The sequence below is a fragment of the Furipterus horrens genome, unplaced genomic scaffold (assembly GCF_987537825.1).
Source record: "Furipterus horrens unplaced genomic scaffold, mFurHor1.1.pri manual_scaffold_12, whole genome shotgun sequence".
Taxonomy (NCBI): Eukaryota; Metazoa; Chordata; class Mammalia; order Chiroptera; family Furipteridae; genus Furipterus; species Furipterus horrens.
The window spans coordinates 27,210,673-27,236,129 of NW_028327182.1; the positions used below are offsets into that span (position 1 = coordinate 27,210,673).

A 25,457-nucleotide genomic window follows, 5' to 3' on the forward strand; every position below is an offset into this window, starting at 1 on the left:
TTCTTGCTTCTTAAAATAGGTCAGTAATAACATAACCTTCCTTTTTATTACTTTTTTCACTGCATTGCAGAAGTATTGATTAGTTATATTGTTATTCTCATTTGTCTCTATATATCTTTTGATCTCACCTTTTATTTCTTTTTCAATCCAGTCGCATTTTAGTAGTATGTTTTTTAATCTCCATACAGTTTTGGATTTCTTTATTTCCTTTCTGTGTTTATCTAACCTCAAAGCAATGAAGTCAGAGAATATGCTTGGTATGATTTCAATCGCCTAAAATTAGTTGAAGCTAAGTTTATCACCCAACATATGCTCTATCCTGGAGAATGGAGGTCTATTCAGAATATATCCAGCAATGTAATATGAAAAAGAGACACTTACTGAAGAAGATACAAGTATAAGGAACATCGTACATAGGACAGTGATGCCTCAGTCTGCTTCAAAGTAAGCACCTTAGGACCTCACACAGTTTTCTCAGTTGTTATCAGCTGCTCTGTCATATTTTCCTGAATGTCATGAATGGTCTGAAATCTTCCATTTCAAAGGTTATTATTATTATTATTATTATTATTATTATTATTATGTTTTTTGCAGGGTTTACTCCCACTTGCCCACCTTTAGGTGTTTCAATGTGTGGATCTATCTGGTATGTTTATGTTGAACAGGGAATCCTTTGTTGAATTACAGCTTTTCACATGGTTGAAATCAAGGAAATTTCTCATGTTACTATTCCTCACTTAACATACTTTTATATCACATTAAAGATTATGTGGATGCTTAGGATGAAATTAAGTTAAAGAGAGAGCCTAATAATACACTAAAAAACTGAATTAAATAATACACTAGAAAAAACTGCAAAGTTGGTATGAATAATTGTGACATTAGGACACAAGTGACTTGGAATAAGTAAACTTTAATTGAATTCTTGAATCCTTGCAACTTCATTTGTTTTAGCTTGATTTTTCAGGACCAGGTATACATGGCTAACATAACATTTTTTAAAACTCTTATAGAAAAATAACTGAGTTTGAATTTTAACTCTACTACTTATTATTTGTATAAACTTGGTAACATTAAAAATCAGTATCTTTATTGGAAAATAAAAGTTAAGATAGTCATGGCCTCAATGTTTTATTTTAAATAATTAATTAAAGTATATAAAAATCTTGCCATAGTGATTGATACATAGAAATAACTTATTAAAGCTGCTTTTCTGTCATCATCATCACCATCATCATTATTATATTAAAATATGTTTTCATGACCTTTCTTAGGTTGTCGATTTGGCAAGATGAAAATTAGAGATTCAGAATCCTACCTGTGATTGAGAAAGCCTTAATATTCCTCTCACCATGACCAAACTTTAGTTCTGCCTATATGTCTGCCCTTTGCTTAGGGCATTTGTTCTAGAAACTTGCGACTATAAATTATTTTTCTGCCCCTTGAGATGTAAATGTTCTCCAGCCTCTTGCTGTTTTTTGCAACTCAGGAACGTCTTTCTCAAAGACCTGGGAGCCATGTTTTTAAAATATAATTTTCAAGACAGGCAGTGTTTCTATCTTTCAATCCCTGTGGGAATGTAGAAACCTAACTTCAAAGAAGGAAAATTAGAAAATAGAAAAGACCTAGTCCTATTGGCCAACATTCTCTCTGATGTCCTCTACTACTTTTACACCAAAACTTAAAAACCCTCCTGTCTTTCGTTTTAGCAAAGTTAAATCTGTCTTCCCTTTTGCAACATTCTTGAGTAAAATCTTCCTTGACTGTTTAACATTGCCTGATGCAATTTTTCTTTGAGAAGTCAAAACCAAATAATGTACTTTTAATATAGATCTCAAGTTTGAGCTTAACCAGAGCTTTTCTTAGGATCCTAACATGTCTGGACATCTAAAAGACTAGTTGTGTGTATTTGGAAAATATTTGCATCATAATTTGAGCTGTTTCTTGGAAAGACTTATGTTAAGGGGAGCGAGAGGAAGGCAGAGAATATGAATGGCATAGCTATGTCCTAGGTATGACAGGCAGGGACTATTTTGAGTAACTGATGTGACTTAGACTCACCTCAAACTCAGTCACTGCTCCCCCTTATTTGGGTGTTAAAGAAAGGGAACTACAAATAAATTTTTTTTAAAGTTAGTTTGCTAAAAATTCTATAAGATTCTAAATCATCCTTAAGAGGCATATGCACTTATATGGAAAAAATAGTACATTAGTCCCCTCTTATCTATGTTTTCTCTTCTTATAGTTTTACTTACACATGGTCAACTACAGTCTGAAAATACTAAATGGAAAATTTCAGAAATAAACAATTTATAAGTTTTAAATTTCTCTCTGTGTGGAGTAGTCTGATAAAATCTAGCACCTTTTCTGCCCATTCCCACCAGGTACGTGAATCATCCCTTCATCCAGTATATTCACACTGTATACATTACACATCTTTTGGTCTCTTAGTGAGTCTCTTGGTTATCAGATAAAGTCCCATAGCATGCAGTGCTTGTGATCAAGTAACCCTTATTTTATTTAAAAATAGCCCCAAAGTGCAAGGGTAGCAATGCTGACAATTTAAATATGCCAATGAGAAGCCATAAAGTGCTTTCTTTAAGTAAAAAGGTGGAATTTCTCTACTTCAGGAACAACAACAACAAAAAGCATATACTGAGATTGCTAAGATTTTTGGCAAGAACCAAACTTCTATCTTTAAAATTGGGAAGAAAAATGAATGTTTGTGTTAGTTTTGCTGTCTAACTTCAAACTGCAAAAACTTTGGACAGAGTGTGTGGTAAGTACTTAGATAAGATGGAAAAGGCATTCAATTTGTGGGTAAAGACATAGAAATAAAATGTTTTCTAATTGACAGCAACATATTGTGCCAGGAAACATATGAAGACATCAGCAAAGGATCCTCCCAAACCTCCCTCCTGAAACGAGTGACCCAAGCCATTTACTGCATGTAAGGGATGGTTATACAGATTCAGGAATAGGTTTAAACTAAAAATATAAAAATACAATCTTTGGATGGAATGTAGCACTAAAAGTCACCTGTATTATCACTGAAGGATTACAACATCTGCAACAATATTTTTATGAGTTAAAAAGAAAGAGACAGAGACAACAACTTGTAATTACAGTGCTCTTCCAAAAGTTTTCAGCAAAAAGCCTTCAAATATTGAGGATTCCCAACCACAACATTATCTGCTCCTGACATTCAACCAGCAACATCAGCATGACTCAATAATCCAGAATCACTGGAAGCAGATAATCCTCCTTCTGACTCATCCTCAGAAGGTCAACGGTAGCTGACATGGCTTCACAATGCTATGTCAATCACCTCACTTCATCTTATCATGTATTTTATCATCCCACATCATAACAAGTAAAAGAAAGGTTAGTACAGTGAAATAAGATGTTTTGAGATAGAGACCTCATTCATACAACTTTTATTACAGTATACTGTTATAATTGTATTATTATCATTTATTGTTAATCTCTTACTATGCCTAATTTATTAATTAAATTTTATCATAGTTATGTATGCATAAGAAAAAACATAGTGTATATAAGGACTGGTACTATCTGTGGTTTCCGGCATCCACTGGGGGTCGTGGAACATGTGTCCTGTGGATAAGAGGGGACTACTGTGTGACCTAGGTGATGATGTCCACAGATTAGCTGCATAAGTGGTATTAGTTGGCAGAGTTCAAACCTGCTCAGAGTGGTAGTGTTGCTAGAAGGTCAATACAGTGAACTTTGGGGGCAGAAGACAAGACCATAGACAATAATCTGCCTTTGTATGTGTTTAAGGCTTCTGGATTAGATATCAAAACAAAGAGACAGAAGGAAAATAATATATCACATTATAGCTAGTCAGTATTTATCAGATATTTTCTAGCTATCCCTGAATTAATTAGCAGAAAGTTTTCTAAGAATGTTACCTATTCATTCACAGTAGAGAAAGGGGGAATTATTGTTACCACTGACTTACAACCTTGGGTAGAAATGGGCAAATACCAGTCATATTGCAATCTTTTCCCCAGCATATCTCTTAGAATCTAATTTTGGTTTTACAAAAATCAAGCCACTTTTTAAGTAACACCTAGTCAGTTAGCTTTTAATTGTCTCAGTGTAATCTTATTTTGTTAAAAACAAAAACAAAAAACATCTAATAAAGAATATATACATATATACATACGTGTGTGTGTTTAAGTTCTAAAGTGTCTCAAGTTCTCAATGCATCCAGAGAATTTTTAAAAATAAAATTATATTACAAATTTCATGAGGCAGAATTCTTCATCCCATCATATATAAAAAATATCAGCTATATTGGCATGTCCATTGGTTATACAATTATACAGGGTGGGAAAAAGTAGGTTTACATTAATTACAATAATTTTAGTAATAAACAATTATATAAGAATAAACTCTGTTTTATATTCTCACACTGTAAACTTATTTTTGCTGCCTCCTGTATACTTTACAGTATTCCCTCTGATATTTCCAGTACCTACCTGACACCGTGGATAGTTATTGAAATATTATTGATTACATTTCCTGTACTGTATTTTATATTTTAATGACTTTTTTATAATTATCAACCTGTACTTCTAAATCAAGGGAGAAATTGAAAGATACCTTAAAATTAATGAAAATGGGAACACAAAGCACCCAAACTCTATAGAACACAGTGAAAGCGGTCTTAAGAGATAAATACATAGTATTACTGTCCTACCTCAAGAAACTAGAAAAATCTAATATAAACAGTCTAAGTTTATATTTAAGGGAACTATAAAAAGAACAACAAACAAAGCCCAAAGTGAGTAAAAGAAAGAAAATAATAAAGATTAGAGCAGAAATAAATAAAATGGAGTCTAAAAAAATAATACAAAAGTTCAATGAAACCAAGAGCTAGTTTTTTGCAAAGATAAGCAAGATGGACAAAACTTTAACAAGACCCATAAAGAAAAAAAAAAAAAGAGAGATGACCCAAATAAATAAAATCAGAAATAAACGAGTAGAGGTAACAACTAACACCAAATAACTGCAAAGGATTGTAAGAAAGTATTACAAACAACTATATGCTAACAAATTGGACAATGTCAAAGAAACAGATAAATTCTTTGAAACATACAGTCTTCCAAAACTGAAAAACAAAGAATCATAAAATTCAAATACAGTAGTCCCTCTCTCTTTCGTGGTTCACTTATCGCAGCCTCACTGTATCACAGGATTTTTAAGAATATATTTAATTATTTATCCCGGGTTTTTTGCTGTATCGCAGTATTTTGCAGTACTGTATACATATATTGTTAAAGTTATGTAGGTTTAAGAATGTAGAATAAATGTAAGTTTCCTACTTCGTGGGGGGGGCCTAGAACATAAAACCCATGATAAGTGAGGGAATACTGTAGTACAATTACAATTCATTAAGTTGAAGTAGTAATAAGAAAGACTTCCAAGAACCAAAATTCTGAACCAGATACCTTCAGAAGTGAATTTTAACAAACATTCAAAGAAGAACATTTATCCTAACCTATTCCAAAAAAATTCAAGAGGAGGAAAGACTCCTAAGCTTATTTTATGGGCCAGCATTATTCTAATTCCAAAACCAGATAAATACACTATGAAGAGAAAGTATATAGGCCAATATTTATGATGAACATAGATGCTAAAGTCCTCAACAAAATATCAGCAAATCAGGTTTAGCAATACAGTAAACAGATCATATACCATAATTAAGTGGGATTTATTCCTGGGATGTGAGATTGGTACAGTATTCACAAATCAATAAATGGGATACACCACATAAACAAAATTAAGGCACTGCCAGTCCTTAAACATAGAAAAATTTGAAAAATCATGCATCCAAATGAATATTTATTTGGTATACTAGAATATAAATAATTAGTGATATAAAGAGTTAAAGTGTCATATTTCTCTGTAAAAAAAGAAAAAAAAAACAATGAGTAGTGTATACACTTTGAACAGTGTTTGCCTTCTCATCAAATATAGATTTGGAATCTCTTTCAACATTTATCCTTTGCAATTTCAATGTTGTGAACAATCTACAGGGCTTTCTTTAATGTGAAGTTTTTGCCTCAGGTGAATTTTCATCCTTTTTGCCATAACCACTTTTTTTCATCTACATTGATAATTTTGCCTTCACTAAGTTTCCCTGGCTACAAAGTTAGAGTCTGAAACAGCAGCAATGTCAACATTTGTATGGCCATTGATTTCTTCTACAGCCCCATTTACATTTGATTCAAATTTTATATTCAGCATTCTGACATTTTGTTTCATCGCTGCACTTTTATCACGTTGGCCAGTTCCCTTTATTGATTATTCATTTTCGTGAAATGCCATCTCGGTTTATCACTGGGATACAAGAAGGCAGCGGAACTGCATGTGTTGTTGTCTGTGCATGTACCAAATAACAGATGCACAGCGACCAATCACCAACAGACTGAAATAAAGAATGTGACCTATAACAAATCATGATGTGCATCTGTGGTTTACATAATGATGTGTGGATTGCAGAGCTACCGGCAAAGTTGGTACTTTGGGCAATTTCTCATAGTTAATACATCATTGTAACTGAAATGTGAACCTTGTTGTTGTGGCCTGGTGTTATTTATCTAAACCTTGGTAAATGAAACATATATATCACAAATTGTATAAATTGTGAGTTTCCTATACTTTGGAAAAATCATTTTTAGAAGGGTTTCAATTGCTGTTTTCAAATATAAGGAGTGAGAAATATAGTGGAAATTCTAGATAAGATATTTTTTATAAGTAGATTGACTTAACTCAAAACAAGGTAAGGCTTATAAAATCATAAGTGATTGCTAATGGAAATATTGCCTCTGAAATAAATTAAAGCCTCATAAAACCTGAAATTTTTTGACACTAGATACTCATCTTTTGTCCAGGAGTGTTATATCTGCAATTCCAAATTAAGTAGTCTTTCAACCAATTAATCTTTAAGCTCTTATTTAGCTATTTGATGATGCTATCTCATATCTGGAGTATATTGAATGGAACCACATTACTCAAGAACATCTTCTGCTCCTTCATTTCCTGTAAGAAAATGAAAAGAAACTCTTTTTGAAAAAAATAGGCCAGTCAAAAATATTATAAGAACTAACACAGTGACCATCCATGCAAGATATTTTAATCAGTTAATAGAAATGTACAAAATATAATCAACAAACCAACAGTGCACCAGAAATAAATAATATTGTAATTAATAGAACCAAGAGTTGTTAATTATATTCTCAGGTTTCGAAAAAAATCACAGTCACTGATTTGTGCATATATCACGACACCTATGTGGCACATACATATATGTTCTTATAAACTGAAATGCAAAATACACCCTAGTAAGTATGCATGATAGTAACTTTATGACATCTGGCATGTGCCTGTTTATTATATAACATACTACAATGATGTTCTGCTATACTCCATGTATTAATTCCCATTAATAATAATGGGAATTCCTGCAATGCAAAAGATGTTACAATAGTTTTAACATGGTCTCCACATTAAAAGATAACATTAATTTTATATTGGAAAATATTATTTTAAAGTTATTTCAGAAAGTAGGTAGTATATTTTACCAATAAACTCAATTTGTTTTCTTTGAAAGTTATGTGAAATCTTTGCTGGTTTTATGAGTACATGTGGCATCGTTTCTTAACAGATAATCAATTAGTGAGCAGGATATAAATGCATAACATTTTATCATATTTTCTAATTACAACTTTACTTTTGCTCAGTTTTTATTAAGGTAATGCTTGTGTAAAACAGTAGAGAATTTTTTGTCTCAGTGAATAGAAATTCATAGTAAGATTCATTTATAATTTGCATTTATAAATGGTTTTATTTATTTTATTTGCATACATATTTTCATGCTTTTGTGGGCCAATTTTAAGCAATTGATCCATTTCCATAAATTGAGATAGTAAAGCAACGTTATAGAAAACTGCAAAAAAATTATCAAACATATTCAGTATGTACAATTAACATAGAAATGGTTTAGCTGAAATGAACCACATTCTGTTAATATTAATGTACACATTCTTTTATCAACGTTTAAGAATGTACCCATTATTAAGCCAGGAGGCAAGGGTAGGAGGTGGGAGGCACTGGGGCCTCTAAGTGTTCTCTCTCCTGCTCCCAATCCCTTGCCTGGCCTACTCTGGCATTGCCCTGCAATGTGTCTGCCAGGCACCCAGGAGGCCTCTGGAGAAACCCAAGCCAAAGGTGGCCTCTGGAGTAGTCCAAGCCGAGGAGGGCCATGTGCCCTGCCATTGTCACTGATTAGACAAAGCTCATGGCGTGAGAGGAGATAAGGAGGATCAACGTGGTTCAAGAATCTATTCCAGCAGTTCATGAACTATGTGGGTCAGCCAATGGTTGCTATGAAGCAACTTGTCATGAACATGCTGCTAACTGTTGCACACATGCATTACTCATAACTCAGGCCATTGTGGGCAGAACCCTCCATTGACTGTCTGATGACTTCTAGGAGAAGATCGATAACATGTCTTTATGGAATGGGCCTCTGTGGCTTCTGCATTGTCTCCACAGTATTTCACATTATGTCATGGAAGAAAAGGCACTTAAGGCCAGTGGAGCATTGTTTCCATGTGTGTGATAGAATAGTTATCTATTTCTTCATTGTTGCATTTTATGCACCATGATTAAATCTCTGTGAAGTTGGAACCCTGGCATCACATATGTTGGTTTATCTGGCTCGTGGCAGCTGGGGAAACCATGCCTGTTGTTGGGGTTCCTGAACCCACAGTTTCCTGATTGAGGATGAAGAAACTGACCGAGAGACAGATGATCTGGGGAAGAAGAGAGAGTGCCTCTAGGGTGGGGTCACTGCCGTACTTCTTCTTAGCAGAGTTTTTATTGAATAGGCTACATGCAAAAATGCATGACTTGAGGAGGCAGCCCACCTCCCAACTATCATTAGGAAGAAAAAAAGAGAAACATAAATCAACATACAGTGACAAATGGTTCAGACTTTCAGGTGCCAGAGTACATTACAAAAGTTTAAGTTGTACTCCCAGAGTTAAACATTCTGTTGATATAGATCTGGACATACACAAAACAGAGCAGGCTTCACAAGCTTCAAAGAGTACATTGTATTCCTATTCCACCCTCCTCTCCCAAGTGTGGGACTGGCAATGTGGCATTAAGAGCATGTTTAGCAGCTGCTTCCTGTTTTTGGTTAAGACTTACAGTCCCAGTTCAGGGTCTGGCTTATGCAGCAGTTACAGTTTCCTATACCATACAAAATGGTCTCCCACAGTCTGTATTTCTCTACCATGAAAAGTATAAGGTGGTTGAGCTTTTTCAATTTCACAATAGGCTGCTTTCTAGCCTTGATGGTGACACGATGAATAATGCTGATGGACTTCACAAACTTGCCTGTAGGGGCTTAATTTATTGCCTAGGAGTTGTATTCTTCAAGAGCCTATGGCATCATTCCATTTGCCCATGCCATCTGGCACCTATTTGTGACCATGGCAGCTGCAGTGCATTACTATGCCATTTGGAAATATCTTCACTGAATCCTACAGATTTTATGTGACATTTATGACCAATCTGTACTAGGTCTCCAAACCAGTATTATTTCAATTATGACAATTGGGAGTGGGGTAAGAGTTGAATATTGAACAGGAGAAAAAGAAGAAGAAGAAGAAGAAGACAACTACACTGACTTTATATAATTTGAATATAGTAAGTGTGTAAGTATAAACTCTGTCCAGAACAAATAAATAAGTTAGTGAATTAATTGTTCATTCCATTCCACTATCATGCAGGACTCTGGGTAGATTTGGCCAACTGATGTTTACAAACCAGAAGTTTGTATTTTAATTTTACAGGTTTTACTACATGATTTTTCTAAATTACTAGGTCAGATTGTCAAAGTCAGTGCAATAGCAAAGCTTCCTTTTTAAGAGAACATTGTCTCCATCATGTTCCCATCAGTTGTGTAATAAAACATGGATAGAACTTACACTACTTTTGCCATGGTTCATCCTGGCATAACATGGTTAGTTTTTAAATAGTAACTTTAGCTTTTTGTATATTAAAAAAGAGATGTTTCATTGTGACACACATATCCACGGTTCCTTATCCATGTGAATAGTTGCAGCAAGCTGTCAACATTCTATAAACAAACAAATATCTGCTGATAGTTTTATTAACCATGGAGGAATTCCAATTATAACAAAAAACAAAAGAAATGCAGTTTTCCAGACATTTTCCTGCCAACCTTTGACTCTAAATTTTATGCTGCTTTGAGCTATATACTTGACCTAGTTTGATTTACTAATGATGGAAAAGTATTTTGATATAACTAACTTTTTCAGAAGATTCAATGGTGTCTCTGCACCTTTGCCATTTTTTTAAGGGTCTCCTTCAACAATAGATGAGTACCCAGTCTGTATTATTGTACTATTGGATTGACCATCCACTGAAAACTCCTAAAGAAAGTTAATTACAGTGAATAGTGATATTGCCTCTTTGGTGCCCAAAGGTTATGTCATTGTCACTTAGTTTGATATTATCAGTTTGATATTCACTTTACTCCTGCATTTCTCAATATACTTTATCTCTTAGATTACACACACACACACACACACACACACACACACACACACACACATATATATATATATATAAAAAAGCATTGTTTGACAGATGGAAACTCATGTGTCTGTAGTCCATGGGTTATATTCTATCTCAGTGAAGTGGTATTTAGTATATTATTTTTGGTTTTCCCTCATTGTCTTATATTAAAATGAACATATTAGTTTCTCTGTTGATGAATCTCCTGTCAGTGTTTTAGTAAATGAGACTACGTTGACTTTAGATCAGGTGTTGATATTAATTTTTCTAGCAATGGATTTGATCAGTGGAATTGTTGGTTTGATAATGCATTTAGGTTTACTCATTAAATTTTTGTATTAATACAGCTTTAAAAAAAGGTTTATATTTTTGTGCGTGTATGTTCATAATGCTCTGATTTCGGCGAATTATATAGGAAGGAGGAACAGGTGAACTGATATTCACCCATGAATTCTTAAATAGGTGAGATGCTCAGTAATAACATCAAACAGACCACACCTACCTGCATGATTCTCAATATCTGTATACTTGTTATTTTACTGTGTATATTTCATTTCAATATATTAACTTTTGTGGTATTATTTAAAGTCTGCTCAAAAGTAACACTGTCAAAGCCATTAAAATGTATGTACGAATTTGTGCTATAGACTAGAGTAAAATTGTTACTTGGAAAAAAAAAGAATATACCAGTTAATATCTTTAAAAACAGCTACTATTAAAATTATTTAAATATTTCTATACTTTTTATCTTAAAATAGCCAATTTGTCTGATTATTATTTGGTAGACCAGTGGCTAACCAATGATCATTAGACTACTCTGAGATGGGATGAAATTGCAGATGGGTCAAGACTTGAGATTTTGAGATAACTGTAAGATGTCATAAGCAAAATGACTTTCTGAGTACTTTACCAATGTTATATATAAGCCATTTTAAATCGTGCAAAACTATATTTTGTAATCACAAATTGCAACCTAATGACACATATTAAAGTGATCTATAATATAGCATAAATCATAATGCTGTTTTTATGTAAAAGATCAATTTTGGAACGCATTAAATAAGTGTTCAATTTTTATCATCAAAATTCCAGCTATCAAGATAATAAAATAACACTACATTACTGTTAGATTTCTATACCTTTAAACTTGAATATTGTCAGTGTTTTATATAGTGTGTTGCATGTAGCCAAAATTTTATAAAACCGAGATGGAATGATCTTTTAGATTTGGCAATACTTACTAAATACCTTCTATAATGTAGTCTCTAAGAAACAAATGTGATTATTTCCCTGATCATGAGGATATAAAGTTAAAAATAGTTCTATTTATATTAAAAATGTATATTGAAAATTTTAAGTATGATTTTAGACAACTTGATATTGACCTTATGAATTGGGAACAAAGTGCAAATTGCCACTATTAATCACTGCTTATAGTCTAGCTAGAACAACTGCTAGTATAACAGTTTGGAAATTTGATACTTAAAATTATTTCAAAAGATATTAATTTATATATTTGTCCTGAAAATACTTCTACAGTATACAAAACAGAGTAATGACTCATTTTTATTTTATTTTTGAGATGACCGAAACTCATGAAGATTAAGTGGCTCATGGCAAAGCATAGTGACAAAGTGCAGACATATGTCCCAGTTTTCCATAATGACTATATAACTAGCAGGTCCAGAGAAGAGATGAAATCTTTATGCAGACTTCAATAGCATATATAAAAAGGCATACTCAATAGTATTAGACAGTTTATAGTTGGGAAAATGAAAAAGAATTATTTCTATAGCTCAAACTCAACACAATCTCAGAGTGATTAAGCACATGTAGAGCAGGGATTTAGTACCAGCAATGCTCATGAATCAGGTTGTGTCCTAGGAGAACATAATGGAATCTTGAAGTAATAAACTATTTATGTTTATTAAAAGGTAAATCTGTTTAAGGAAGAATGAAAGTATTATGTTTTACATAATATTAACTTATAATAAAATGAACAAACCAAAAAGACAAATGAACGAAGGTTTTTTATTTAATATTTGTGATGGCAGAAAAATATATTTTGTAATTTCTATTTCATATGAATTGTTCTAAAATGAGAAACATTTTTTATTACATTTATTAAAGATTGTTATGAGAATTGGTTTATTGCCCATATGTTCTCAAGCCTTAAACCACTTTTTGAAATAATCTTTAATATATCAAAACTTCAAACCAAAGACAGACCTACAAGCACTACATTAAACACAAGTTATTAAGTAAATTCAAATTAAATCATAGAAGAAATAATTTCAGTATGTGCAAAAGGCATAATATTTTTGCAAAATAACTGCCTATAGATTTTGTCTGGATGGTGCTATCAGAGTGTTTCCCATACTTATTTTTAACTATTAATCTTCTAAAGAGCCTTTTAATATATTTTTTTCTTAACTGCCCACTACCATGAAGTTTTAATATTATGTATACTGTATATCTCTTTATGTACTGTCATCTTCTGGAGGGCTGTAAACTCCAATAAAAACCTAGTCTCCTCCCATTTTTTTGTTTCATTTTGTTTTGGGGTGCTATTGTCCCAATTGAGAATGCATGTGTTATAGTTATCAGTTTTAAAAATACAAAAATTCAGAAAAAAATTTATTGTTGATTGAATGCATTTATCATCACTCTTTTGACATTCAAAATTGCCTGGCTAGTTTTGGTCAAATACTCAGTAGTCAATTCAACACAGTGTGAATGTTCTTCATTTCATATTTTTAAATATTTGTTATATAACTGGCATTTTTCCCAATTGTAGAACATAGGATAGTTGTCTTACACCTATAAATACTACCGTTATTTACTGGAATATATTTCTATTACTCTGCAAACATAAGAATTAATAGAAAAGTGCACATATCAAATTCAGATTTGCATGTAAACACACACACATACACACACACACACAATTATTGTTTTTCCTTTTATCCAAGAAAAAAAACCTTCACAATTAATGGTATTATTTCTTTCTAAGGCCATCTGTGAATGCAAACATGTCCTTATTTCTGAATTTGAAATGTAGGAAGTTAAGTGAAATTATGTATCAGTTCATAATTTCTTTGACAACTAATATTATTTTATGTGCATTTATGAGCTAACAGAAACAATTTGAGAGAAAATAAGCCTAAGATAAAAAGTGACATAATTAATACTACTTTTTCAAGTACAGCTATAATTAGAAATGTACAGTGTCTTTCTCCTGTCCTATGCTATTAGCTTCTTGTAATCAAAATCTAGACTCCATTTTTTTATATGCCCAGAAAACAAAGATATATTCATATGAGCTTATTCTCATGTCCAGCTCTCTGCATGTATCTTTCCAGCATACATCTTCCTCGGTTCACCGTAAGTGCTTTAAGATACACATTTTTATAAGGAGAAGGGGTGGTATAGTTATAAACAAATAATAGATAAGTTTACTTAAAACATTACTATTTCATTAATAAAAATATATGTGATCATAAATTGGATATAATTTAAAGGTTACACTTGAGGTTAAATCAATATTTAATATTTATCTCTGGTCCTTAAAAAGACAAGCAACATGGACACAGATATTCCCTTTATGTGCCTACCACCAAACATATACAAAAACAAAAACAAAAATGCTAACTAGTAAAAGATTTATCTAGTCCCAGAACTTTATAAGTAACATTTGTTTTTTTTTACTATTTGACTTAGTCCTTAGAACCTTATGAAGTAGAGTTATTATAGTCTTTGTGCATTTAAAAAATAAGTCCTAGAGAGGTTCATGGATACATGCTTCTAAAAATTATTAGAATACACACAGTTATATTTAGAGAAATTTATAAAATTTAATAAAATGCAAACAATGAGAAAAAATTTGTTTTATATATTTTTGTCTCAGAAAACCTAAACAACGTATGTTTTAGGAATCAAATATCTGCATTAAGCTTATATTTGTGCTATTTTTTTGTGGGATTTGATATATAATTCTATAGATAAACTAAAGAATTATAACAACAAATTTAATCTATTCAAAATTGTAGTCAAAAGGTATTATTTCAAAATAGGCTAGATTAGATTCTCTCTATCTCAGCAAGCATTATCTGCATTTGCCTTTTTAACATTCTTTTATTTTCTGTCTACATTCCTCTGATTTCTTCTTTTTCTTTAATAGATATTAAAGAAAAACATCTTTGTTACTGACTTCAGAACACAAAATGTGGATGCTGAGGCTCTGCCAGGGTTTTATTTGTAATACCATCAGATTGTATATGATGTGTTTACAGTATTAACAACTCATCATAAAACAAGTTATAGCTCAAAGGCTTAAAATCCATTCCTTTTTTTTGATTTCCCATATTAAACATTTTATATTAGATCCACCTTTTAATCAAATTATATACCATGTCATATGTATGGATTATAACCAATATGTGTTTCCACATTGATTGTTCAGAGATCAAAACATATTTTCTCATGAAACAGTAGTTTGATTTCAGAATACAGGGCAAACAAAATCTCATCAAATGGCTAAAAAGAGTGTTCTGCTCTTAGATCCTGTCTCTTTCACCTGTTAGCTGTTTTTGTTTGAGGAAATTACTAAGTTTTCTGGTCTGAGTTATAAGAATAAGCTCATGTATTGTATTGATTATTTCTGGGGTTTTCATGTATAATGCAGCTTGATTTACTTCAAGGTTTTATATCTACACTTTCTGCTCTAAATCTCTTTATGAAGGCAAACATGAATAAAAATCAAATATGGAAATATCATGTAAGAAATTCCCTGACTTTCTGGATTTCATATTTCAAGAATGTTCTTTAGTTGGAAGCACAGTGAAATATTTCCCAGAAATATAACATGTAGTAAAAAACTAAAAATTTCATGTCTTCATAGAATTTTGTAGTTGAGGGATAATCATCTTTGAATAGATTATTGACAATTACCTATTATGTATATGTCACTACCAAAGAGGGGTATAAAGAGGATGGTGCAGAGAAGGACTCTCAAATTCAAAATTCAAAAATGATTTGATCTCCAAGCATTTTTAGAGCTCATATGAAATTTATCATGGAAGCTAGTGTGTTTTTATTTCACTTTCAATTTCAAAATCATCATCATCATCATCATCATTATCACCTATAAAGCTGAAATATACTCAGAAATAATATGGTAACACTTGAAACAGAGAGTGAACAGAAAAGAAGAATATATTTTATAAAACCAAATAATAATCTAGTAACAAGTGTGATGCTTGCTTATCTTGGTTAAAAATGCGTGAGACAGTGGTTACATTCTATTTGTTGTTTCAGCTTGGTTAACTCATACAGAGTAAGTTTTATATTGATGCTTATGGTTGCATTTTTTCCCCACATTCACACCTCTGATTAGACACGAAGAGATTGATAGAATAAAATAGGTGTTAATAAGAGTGATATATGAAACTCTTGAAGGATATCAAACCTTTTAACATGGTAAATGATCTGTGGCAATATCTATAGATCGTTGTTATTTTGACTAAAGCATGCATCAGGCACTTCAGAGTGACATAAGGAGTACATCCCAAGGTTGTTTTATAATATAAAATGTTCTATTAAAATCGGTCCCTTTGAAACTGAAACAGTGTAACTTTATAAGACTCTTATTCTCATTACGAATTGAATATATTTCAAGCATTGTGTTTTCTCTAATATCAGGGTAGTGTATCTTTCTATTTAGTTGTCTTTTTGTATTCAATCACCTTTTTATGTTTATTCTGGAAATTAGAGCTTGCCATATTCATAGTTTATTATGCTAACAAATTATCATTAACAGTAAAGTTTTTTGGCAGGCTAATAGTCATTTTAAGTTTCCCTTACAATCAATAAGACAAGAAGAGAAATTCTGAATCACCAGTAAGCTTTTTTAGTTTACAGCACTAAATGCTCACAATGAATGTATAAACAGATTCAGGTTTGAGCCATAAAAAAAGGAAAGTTTTGCTAGTTGTTTTTTAAAGGTGATTTTCCTGGTCAGATTCTTATTAGCATTACTAAACTCTTACAGATCCTGGATATTCAATAAAGGAATGAAGACAAGGATGTTAGAATGTCAAAAATATTACCACCAAAACTCTTTTCTAATTAAAAACAAAAACAAAAAACTTGAAGCAGAAATCTTTATGCTAAAATAAGAATCTCAAAACAAAAATGATCCTTTAGATGTTATAGAAATGGTTTTAATCTGTTTGTCATACCCTATTGTTACAGAGTTAAAGGGGGTTCTTTCACGTGCGCCTTGGTGTAAAACCCAACAACTAGTGTTGAGGAAAATGGGTCTTTATTTACAGTATTCCAATCTGGGGAGAGCAATGAGCACTTCAGCTTCAGAGCCCTGTTCACCCATGGGACCCAGCACTTCCCTTGCTCCCCAAAAGGCTAGAAGCCAAAAACATGCCCAGAAGTTCCCCAACCCTTATCTGTCAGCTGTCTCCTTCAGGATCTGGGGTACAATGCTGTCAACTTCCATATAACAGTACAGGAAAACATGTGCCATGTTGCACTGGATCACTCATGGTTCTCTCCGTGTCCTTTTCAAAGCCACATAGCATCCTCCCTTTCAAAACAGCATGGAGTTCTCCTTTCCTTGCAAACCATGTGGATCTCCTCTCCTCTTATCTAAATTGTTGCTTCCTATTTTTAAATCCCTGACTGCGTCCTGTGATGCAGCAGGCATGATAACCAGTTCTGACCATTCACAGAACCTTGTGCAGGCTCTGTATGCTCTTTCCTCACTATTTCATAGTCAAAAATTTCCTCTCATCTCCTTGGAGCCTTGGAAGAATCAAGGCCATTTGTATAACTAAGACACTAGCTACTAGCCATAGTCATGCAAAGGCATCTTAAAAGCTGTTCCTTTTCCCCATCCCCCAACATGCAGGTTCTGGGGACTTTTGGAAACCCCCACTCTATCGGTCTTTATATATTATAGATTTGTAAGTTGTAATAATGTCATTACTGTTAGAATATATATTAGTTCATGTTGTTTTATAAAAATAAGTTATCAAAATTTCACTTGAGTTCGATACAGGAATGGGAAAAGTTTTTTTATAGTGGAATAAAAAGGAATGTTTCTGATTGGAGTTTGTTTGCATGGCAGAGCTGAAAGCAGGATAATTAGAAATGAGTTTTCTATGTGTTGGTTTGGGAACATATTTGACTTTCTCTAGATGGTACTGAGTTGGAAGTAGGAAAAGTGGAAATCATTTGCTGTTCTGATCTGGTTGCTGCAGAATTTGTAGTTAGAGCTCCATTGTCTGTATATTCGGTCTCTTAGAACACGTGAATATGTGCAGAGTAAATTTCAGATCAATTTGTCAATAATCATCTTGGTACATATGACTGTCAATAAACTGCTGTTTGAAAAATAAGTTTAGATATTGTGTGAAGAACGTTATGTTTTGGGCTAGATTTGGTTAATTACTTTGAGAGTCATGGTATATTGTACAAATTGCAGTTTGTTTTTCAATTCTGGGTTCTTTCCTAACAGCAGCCAGCAGGTCAAGTTTTCACTTACCACAAACTACAAATAACATATAGCCATCTGGATATTTCAAAGACATCTCAAAATAAATGGCTAAATTATTTCCACTTATACTAGAATTTTCTTTTTTACTTATGTTTAATTGCCAAGGATTGACTGCTTCCACTTCTTGACATTATTTGTATTGAGTCTAGGTTTTAACTATGTCTTCCATGGACCATTGTCATATACCCCTGACTAGCGTATCTGATTATGAAACCAAAAAAGTCAGTGTTCATGCTGCTTGTTACCACCATAACCAGTAAGTAGAGACAAGGATTGAATATTTATGGGGGTGTTTAAGTCAGATGCCTGGGATCTTAACATCTCATCTCAAGCTGACCTTTTTATAGGGAGAAGGAAATGGTGGGTAAGGGATTTGGGAAAAGGCTGGTGATTTTACTACTATTTCTTTATCTGCTAATCAACACTTTTGTATCTATGTCACTGACTTCCCTACCTGGAACACAATGGCTCAGATACTATCTCAGTCCCTTGCACAACATTTGTGGCACAAAGGTTGAATTGCTTATCAACCCTCTGAGGTCAAGTAGGTCATGCATTCCAGTTCCTGGAATAATAGCTTTCCACCTGTATTATTCTCTTGAGCATATCAACTATAACTGAAGCTAAAACCATTAACTCTTTTTTTTGAGATTGTATTTATTTATTTTTAGAGAGAGTGGAAGAGAGGGATAAAGAGAGGAAGAGAAACATCAATCTGTGGTTGCCTCTCAACACCCTTAAATGGGGACCTGGCCTGCAACCTAGGCGTGTGCTCTGACTGGGAATTAAACTGGCTACCCATTGGTTCCCAGGCCAGCACTTAATCCACTGAGCCACACCAACCAGGGCCTAAAACCTTTAACTCTTGAGTTCCCCTATTATAATCTTCCCTCACTCCAATCCATCAACACCCAAGCTATTAAAGTTCTATGTTTAAAGCATAGAATTTGCTTTAAAAGACATTGTAAATTTTGTAGTCAATACACAATAAATCCCAAACATAGAATAAGAAACTCTTTGTATCCTGGCTCAGCTCACTTTTCCATAGTCTCTACCATTCCATATCTCTAAGGAGCAGAATATTTTCTAAGTTTATGTGGGCCCTTTTCTCCCTTTTCTGGTCTGAACATTTCATTTCCCTCTAAACCTTCAAGGTGCAGACTAATACAATTCCTTCAGTAAGCCCTCTCACAGAAAACAACTGCTTCCTCCTCTGTGTCCCTGTAGCCCTTTATCTCAGGGTTCCTAGTATACTAATCACATTGTAATAACTGGGGCCATACTGTATGAAGCGCTCCTGTTTTTCTTTTATCCCTGTTACAGAAACAAGGGAGTCCAAAAATCCCCAGAGCTTGCAGCTGGGGGATGGGGAGAAGGAAGCAGCTTTTGGAATGCCTCCACATGCCTGAGGCTGGTGGCTAGTGTCTTTCTTATGCAAATGGATTTAATGCATCCAAAGCCTCAGGCAGATGGGAGGAGTCTTGAACCAGGGGACGGTATGGAGAAAGCACACAGAGCCTACGTAAGGGTCTGTGAATGGTCAGAACTGTTTGCAACGCCCACTGCATCAGATGACGCAGTCAGGGATATATAAGCAGCTGCAGACATTTTAGCTCAGACTCTCTCTGGCTCTCGCTCGTGCTCTCACTCTGAGACTCTCTCTGGCTCTCGCTCGTGCTCTCACTCTGAGACTCTCTCAGACTCTCGCTCTGAGACTCTCTCTGGCTCTCGCTCGTGCTCTCACTCTGAGACTCTCTCAGACTCTCGCTCTGAGACTCTCTCTGGCTCTCGCTCGTGCTCTCACTCTGGGACTCTCGCTCTCTGGCTCGCGCTCTCGCTCTGGCGCTCTGACTTGGGCTCTCACTCTAGCTCTCGGGCTCTCTCGCTCTCGCTCTCTCCTGTGCTCCCTCCACGTGGCTTGGTGAAGGGGCCTTCTCCATGTGGCTTGGAGAAGGGGTCTCCAGGCTGCTTTAAGAGGCTCTCGCCATGCAGTTTTGAGAAGGAGAGAAGATCCACACAGTTTGCAGGAAGAAGGCAGTTTGCAAGGAGGCTGAGAATCCAGGCGGTCCTGCATTGAGAGCTGGAGGGCACCACAGCACAGAAAGGACCTCCCCAATCAGATTGAATGATTGGCAGCTGCTGGTAAAGCGGAACTGTGTTTGGAAAGTAGGGAAACTGTTTCTCTGACCTTCCTAAAAACTAGCCTGGTTTGGAAGGGGGGAGGCAAGGATATGTGTTTGTGGGTATTTTAAAGAGCATAAGACTTAACAACAGAAATCCGCAAATAACTAAATCTATATAACTGTTAAATAAACAATTCTTTTTCTTTTCGCTAAACTCTGGTATTGAGAGTTATAATTTTGGCGGCGGGCAATCGGGCCCCTAACTAAAGAGCCCGTGGTTTTGTTTTCAACTGGAGTAGCCCAGGGGTTCTGTAACATCCCCATTGTACAAATGAGGAGTTTTAGTCTTAGCAAGACAGTAACTTATGAACTATCTTGAACACTTAATTTTCCATATATAAGTGTGCTGTTTACTACCCTCAACGTCTCTCATATTTAATATTATGTCTCTCTTGATCCCTCTGTGTTATTATTAGAGGTTTAAACATGTATCTCCCTCTCATCATTGTATCTGCACCTCCAAGGGAGGAGTCAGGTGTAATTCATTTTCAGATTTCCTGTGTAATGCATTGCCTCTCTTATACATAATGCAGGGCAAAAATTGAATGAGTGTGACAAAACTTCTAAATTTTTAATGATGTTTCAGAAACATTTTTATATTAAAAATTTACCTCAGATATTTGCTCTTGTAGGTTAAATTTTTCTTATCAAGAGGTAAAATTTATAAAATATTAACTTGAATTTTAATTTTATAATAAAACAAAAATGAATCAATTTCTTGAATTAATTTTTCACCTTTTTTCTTTGGTTGATTAAAAAAAGCTGTGGATATATCAGAACTAAGTACTATTTTTATGTATATCATTTAATGCATACTCTATACATACATGCCAAATGTATACCATATTATTGGTTATGCATTGTGGAAGTATAATGCAATAATTATTTAGTGGATGTGAAAGGAGGTTTATGAAAAGTAACTTCACAAGATTTTTTAAAAATTATTTATTTATCTATTTATTTATTTATTTATTTTTAAATTTTTAGAGAGAGGGGAAGGAGAAAGGGAGAGAAACATCGCTGTGTGATTGCCTCTCACTCGCGCCCCCAACTTGGGACCTGACGTGCAACCTAGTCATGTGCCCTGACTGGGAATTGAACCAGCGACAACAAGATTTTTTTATCATAAATTTCTAACTGAAGAGTCCGTTATGCCCCAGACCTCCACATAATCTTCCCTAAATTCTCTCTTTAATTTCAAATACATAGAAAAAGCTGCCTGGTTTATAAGTCAGTCAGAGAAAGACAAGTAGCATATGATTTCACTCATATTTGGAATCTAATGAACAAACTGAACTTACAAACAATATGGAGACAGACACAGAGAGCAGGCTGCCAACTCTGGGGAGGGATGGAGGGATCAAGCGAAAAACAAAAGGGACTGCTGGACACAGGCAACAGTGTGGTGATTGCAGTGGGGGAGGAGATTGGGTGGAGGTGAAGAGGATGTAAGGGGGATAAATAGTAATGAATACAAATAAAAATGAAAGAAAAAAACCAGAAAACAAAAATTATGAAACTGCTATTCTAGGGAGCATTTGAGATTCTGCTCCCCAGCATATGATGTTTGTTTGGCAAAAATAAATTTATAAAAATTCTCTATAGGTTTAGAAATTTCTTATAAAATAATAACTGACAAATAGTTGATGTAAGAAATGTTCAAAACTGTTAGAACCTTTATTTGAACCAAACTGATGACAAGGTGGGGGACCAAGATCACAAAAGCTCTAGAGAGTAACAGGTTTGCAGGTTTTCTTATGCATTTGAAATTGAGGAGACTTAAGGAAGATTGAAGAAAGCAAGGCAGGGATTGAATTACAAAATAGTTAACAAGATTATGTGCTCTTGAGAGAGTTAATCCCCGCTTTGAGGGATATTACTTCTGGTTTTTCAAAGGTGTGTTAAGCCAAATGCACAAGAATGAACAGGACTTGCTTAAAACCTTCTACTAAAGAAGTGATAGGCCAGGGGCATGACTACTCATTATGACCTGCCCACTTAGGAATTTATGATCAGTAACCCTGTGAGGTTACTTTCCATAGAGTCACTTTTTCTTTCTGTCCACAGTTTAAAGAAATATTAATAGACCGTACCTAAGGGGGAAGAAAAATGTTTGGGGACAAATAGATACTGTAATAACATAGCTGAAAACAATAAACATAAGGATCTGTAGATATCTCCATGAGTCACAATTTCTTTACTAACACGTTATCAATGAAAAAATAAACCTGGGCTTATAAAGATAGACTCTATTTAAAAGGATTATTGGGAGAGTGGAAAAGAGCTTATTGCAATAGGGGAAAGTAGGAAGAATTTTGAAATAGGTAGAATGTTCTTAACCTTCTCTGCTTTCCAGGATCATAGGGCTCAGGTAAAACCCAACATTGTCAGGATGTTCTTACACCAGAGCCTACGCTGTATTACGTATTCACCCAAGCTTCCCTGACCGGGGAAAGGTTTGGAAGCGGCTAGAGTCAGACAGAAACCCTGCTCTCTCATATACCCACAGCCCAAACTAAATGTTATCTGGAAAGGAGACTTTAGAGAGGTAATATGAAATAATGTTTTATGGTGAAGAATCGTTAATATATCTAACACTATTTCCATTGGTCTCCTCCCTGTCTACTTCCCAATATAGTGTACTTACTATAAAAATAAATTCAACTACCACGGTGCCGTCAGACAACTGTTCAATGTTCATCTTTAAAATGGTAGTTTGGACATGAACAACGGGGAGGGATATGATTGCGGGAGAGGGGGTGGGTTGGGTGGGGGAGAGAAATTAGGGAAAAAGGGGACAACTGTAATTGAAAAACCAAAATAAAAAAATAAAAATAAAAAAAATAAAATGGTAGTTTGTTCACTTCTCTAGGGATAGTAATGGGGGACTCAAATGTTGGTAAAATTTTAGTTTCAGGTAATAGCTAATAAACTTAGTAACCAATGTATGTAAAATACTATTGTTTCAGAAACTAAAGGAGACCTAGCACTTCCAGGAGATGATAAGCAGTTCCACCTTTTGCTTAAGGAGGACTGCAAGCAAGCAAGATGGAACCTGAGCCATTGTGCTCCAGGGCACAAAGATCACTGCCCAGGGCACAGTTAAAGAATACTGCAACTTTTATCTGATTAACTTTCTCCCTGAATTCCAACCCTTTACCTATAAAAAGGATCAGTTAAAAATGGAACTTAAGAAGGTCTGTTAAGATACAAGCCAAACCCTCTGTCTTCTCAGATCGCCAACCATCTGAATAAAGTGCCTTTATAGATTAAATCCCTGTCTCTGCTTATTGGGTCTGGTAGATGACAGGCAGCATGAATGCTGGCTTTTCTAGTTTCAAGAGTACATATTCTATGTAAAACATTAAGGAGGTACATCAAATTAAAATATATGAAAATTACCCATGATCCTACTACTAATAAATAGTTATGTGAGTGTATCACATATATGTAATATTTATATACTTGATATAATACTGTTTAAAGTTTTATGTCCTGCTATTTTGTATGTCATGTATTATATATGATAGTTATTATAAAATATTTTTAATTTTTGTATACTACTCTATTTTATGTAATAATTCCATATATGGTTATACCATATTTAACTATAATAGATATGTTAATGTATTTAGGATATTTTATTTTTTTATTTCCTAATTTCCTAGTAAGGTAAATAATAATAAAAATCAGTGCACAAGTATTCGGTGGAACCTGATTATCTCTTAAAGTTATTTTTATGTAGTTGTAACAACTGGCATAGAGAATATGAAATATTAAAATATTACTTCTGATTTGCCTTCCAAAGAAGAAGCATTAAAGTAGTATTTCACCACATTTTGATAGATATATATTCAATTTTTGAAAATTTAATAATAAAGTAATATTTCAATATATAATCTAAATTTATAATGTTAAACATATTAATATCTTATTGTTTAATTTGCATTTACTGATGATGTTCAAATATCATTTTCTTTCTCTTTGAATTGTCAGTCCTCTTACCTACAGGAAATTTATTTCTTTTAAACATACGTCAGCTTTCCACATTTTTTGTCCATCTAGGACTGTTCCTTGATCAATATTTAGCCCTTCAAGAAATAATTTAAACATTGAAAAAAATTAGTCCTTAATGAACTCTTAACATTTATAGCTCTTAAAATAAGTTCTCTATTTCCTCTCTTTAGTTAAATCTTTCTCTATTTCGCAAACCTCCATTCTGTCATTCATGTGTTAGAAGGTCAGAAAGAGGGGTTCAAAATCTCCTGGCTTTCTAGTGCTTATTTTAAAACAATGTTCTTTCAATAATGACATCAGCAGTTTACAATTTTTACTTTTCATCTCTGCAATCTATGAAAATCCGGGTTATTATGACTTTTCCTTTTGCTTTCCCTATATATTTTCATCTACCTGATAGGACCTTGCTATTAGCATTTGAATTTCTGAATAAAATATTTTACTTCACCTTCTGAAATAAATTAAAATTCCAGTTACCATATAATACCGTTATAAATTTCTTTACTCCAGAGTGGATGCCTTTACTGTGTTTTCATAATTGTTTATCTTCTAGCTCCTGTGCTTAGAAGAATGCATGCCATAGAATAGCTGTTAATAGTTTTGGAATATATCAATTTACCAGTCATGTTATAACCTTTTGTAGTTGTGTTCTTTGTAATTGTATTTGTGTGTTTATATCACATACAACACATGCATAATCCCTTTAAATTCTAGGTTGTGGGTTTATTAATCATAAGGGCCATTTTTAAAACAATGCATTGATCAGTGTTTCTACATAACATAAAGACAGACACACATGTAGTCAACCTGTGACATAGGTAAGCTAATGTTGGAATTAGTCACTCAAGGTCAGAAGAAGTTCATGAAAGAAGTATTAGCAAATCCACACAGAATACCGAAACTATAGGTAAGGAGAGGAAAAAGTCATCATCTTTGGTTTAAAGCTAGATTAGCTTAGCTGATTTTTGGTTAGCAATTAATAGAATATTGGAATAACAGGCTAGCAAGTAAAATTGTAACATTATCCTATTTTGAATTTAATTTAA

The 25,457-nt window shown here is 33.8% G+C and overlaps 1 pseudogene; it reads left to right on the forward strand.

The window, feature by feature from the left end:
* Positions 1-6,350: 6,350 nt before the first annotated feature.
* On the forward strand, positions 6,351-9,607 carry LOC149995974 (monocyte to macrophage differentiation factor pseudogene; annotated as a pseudogene).
* Positions 9,608-25,457: the final 15,850 nt, after the last annotated feature.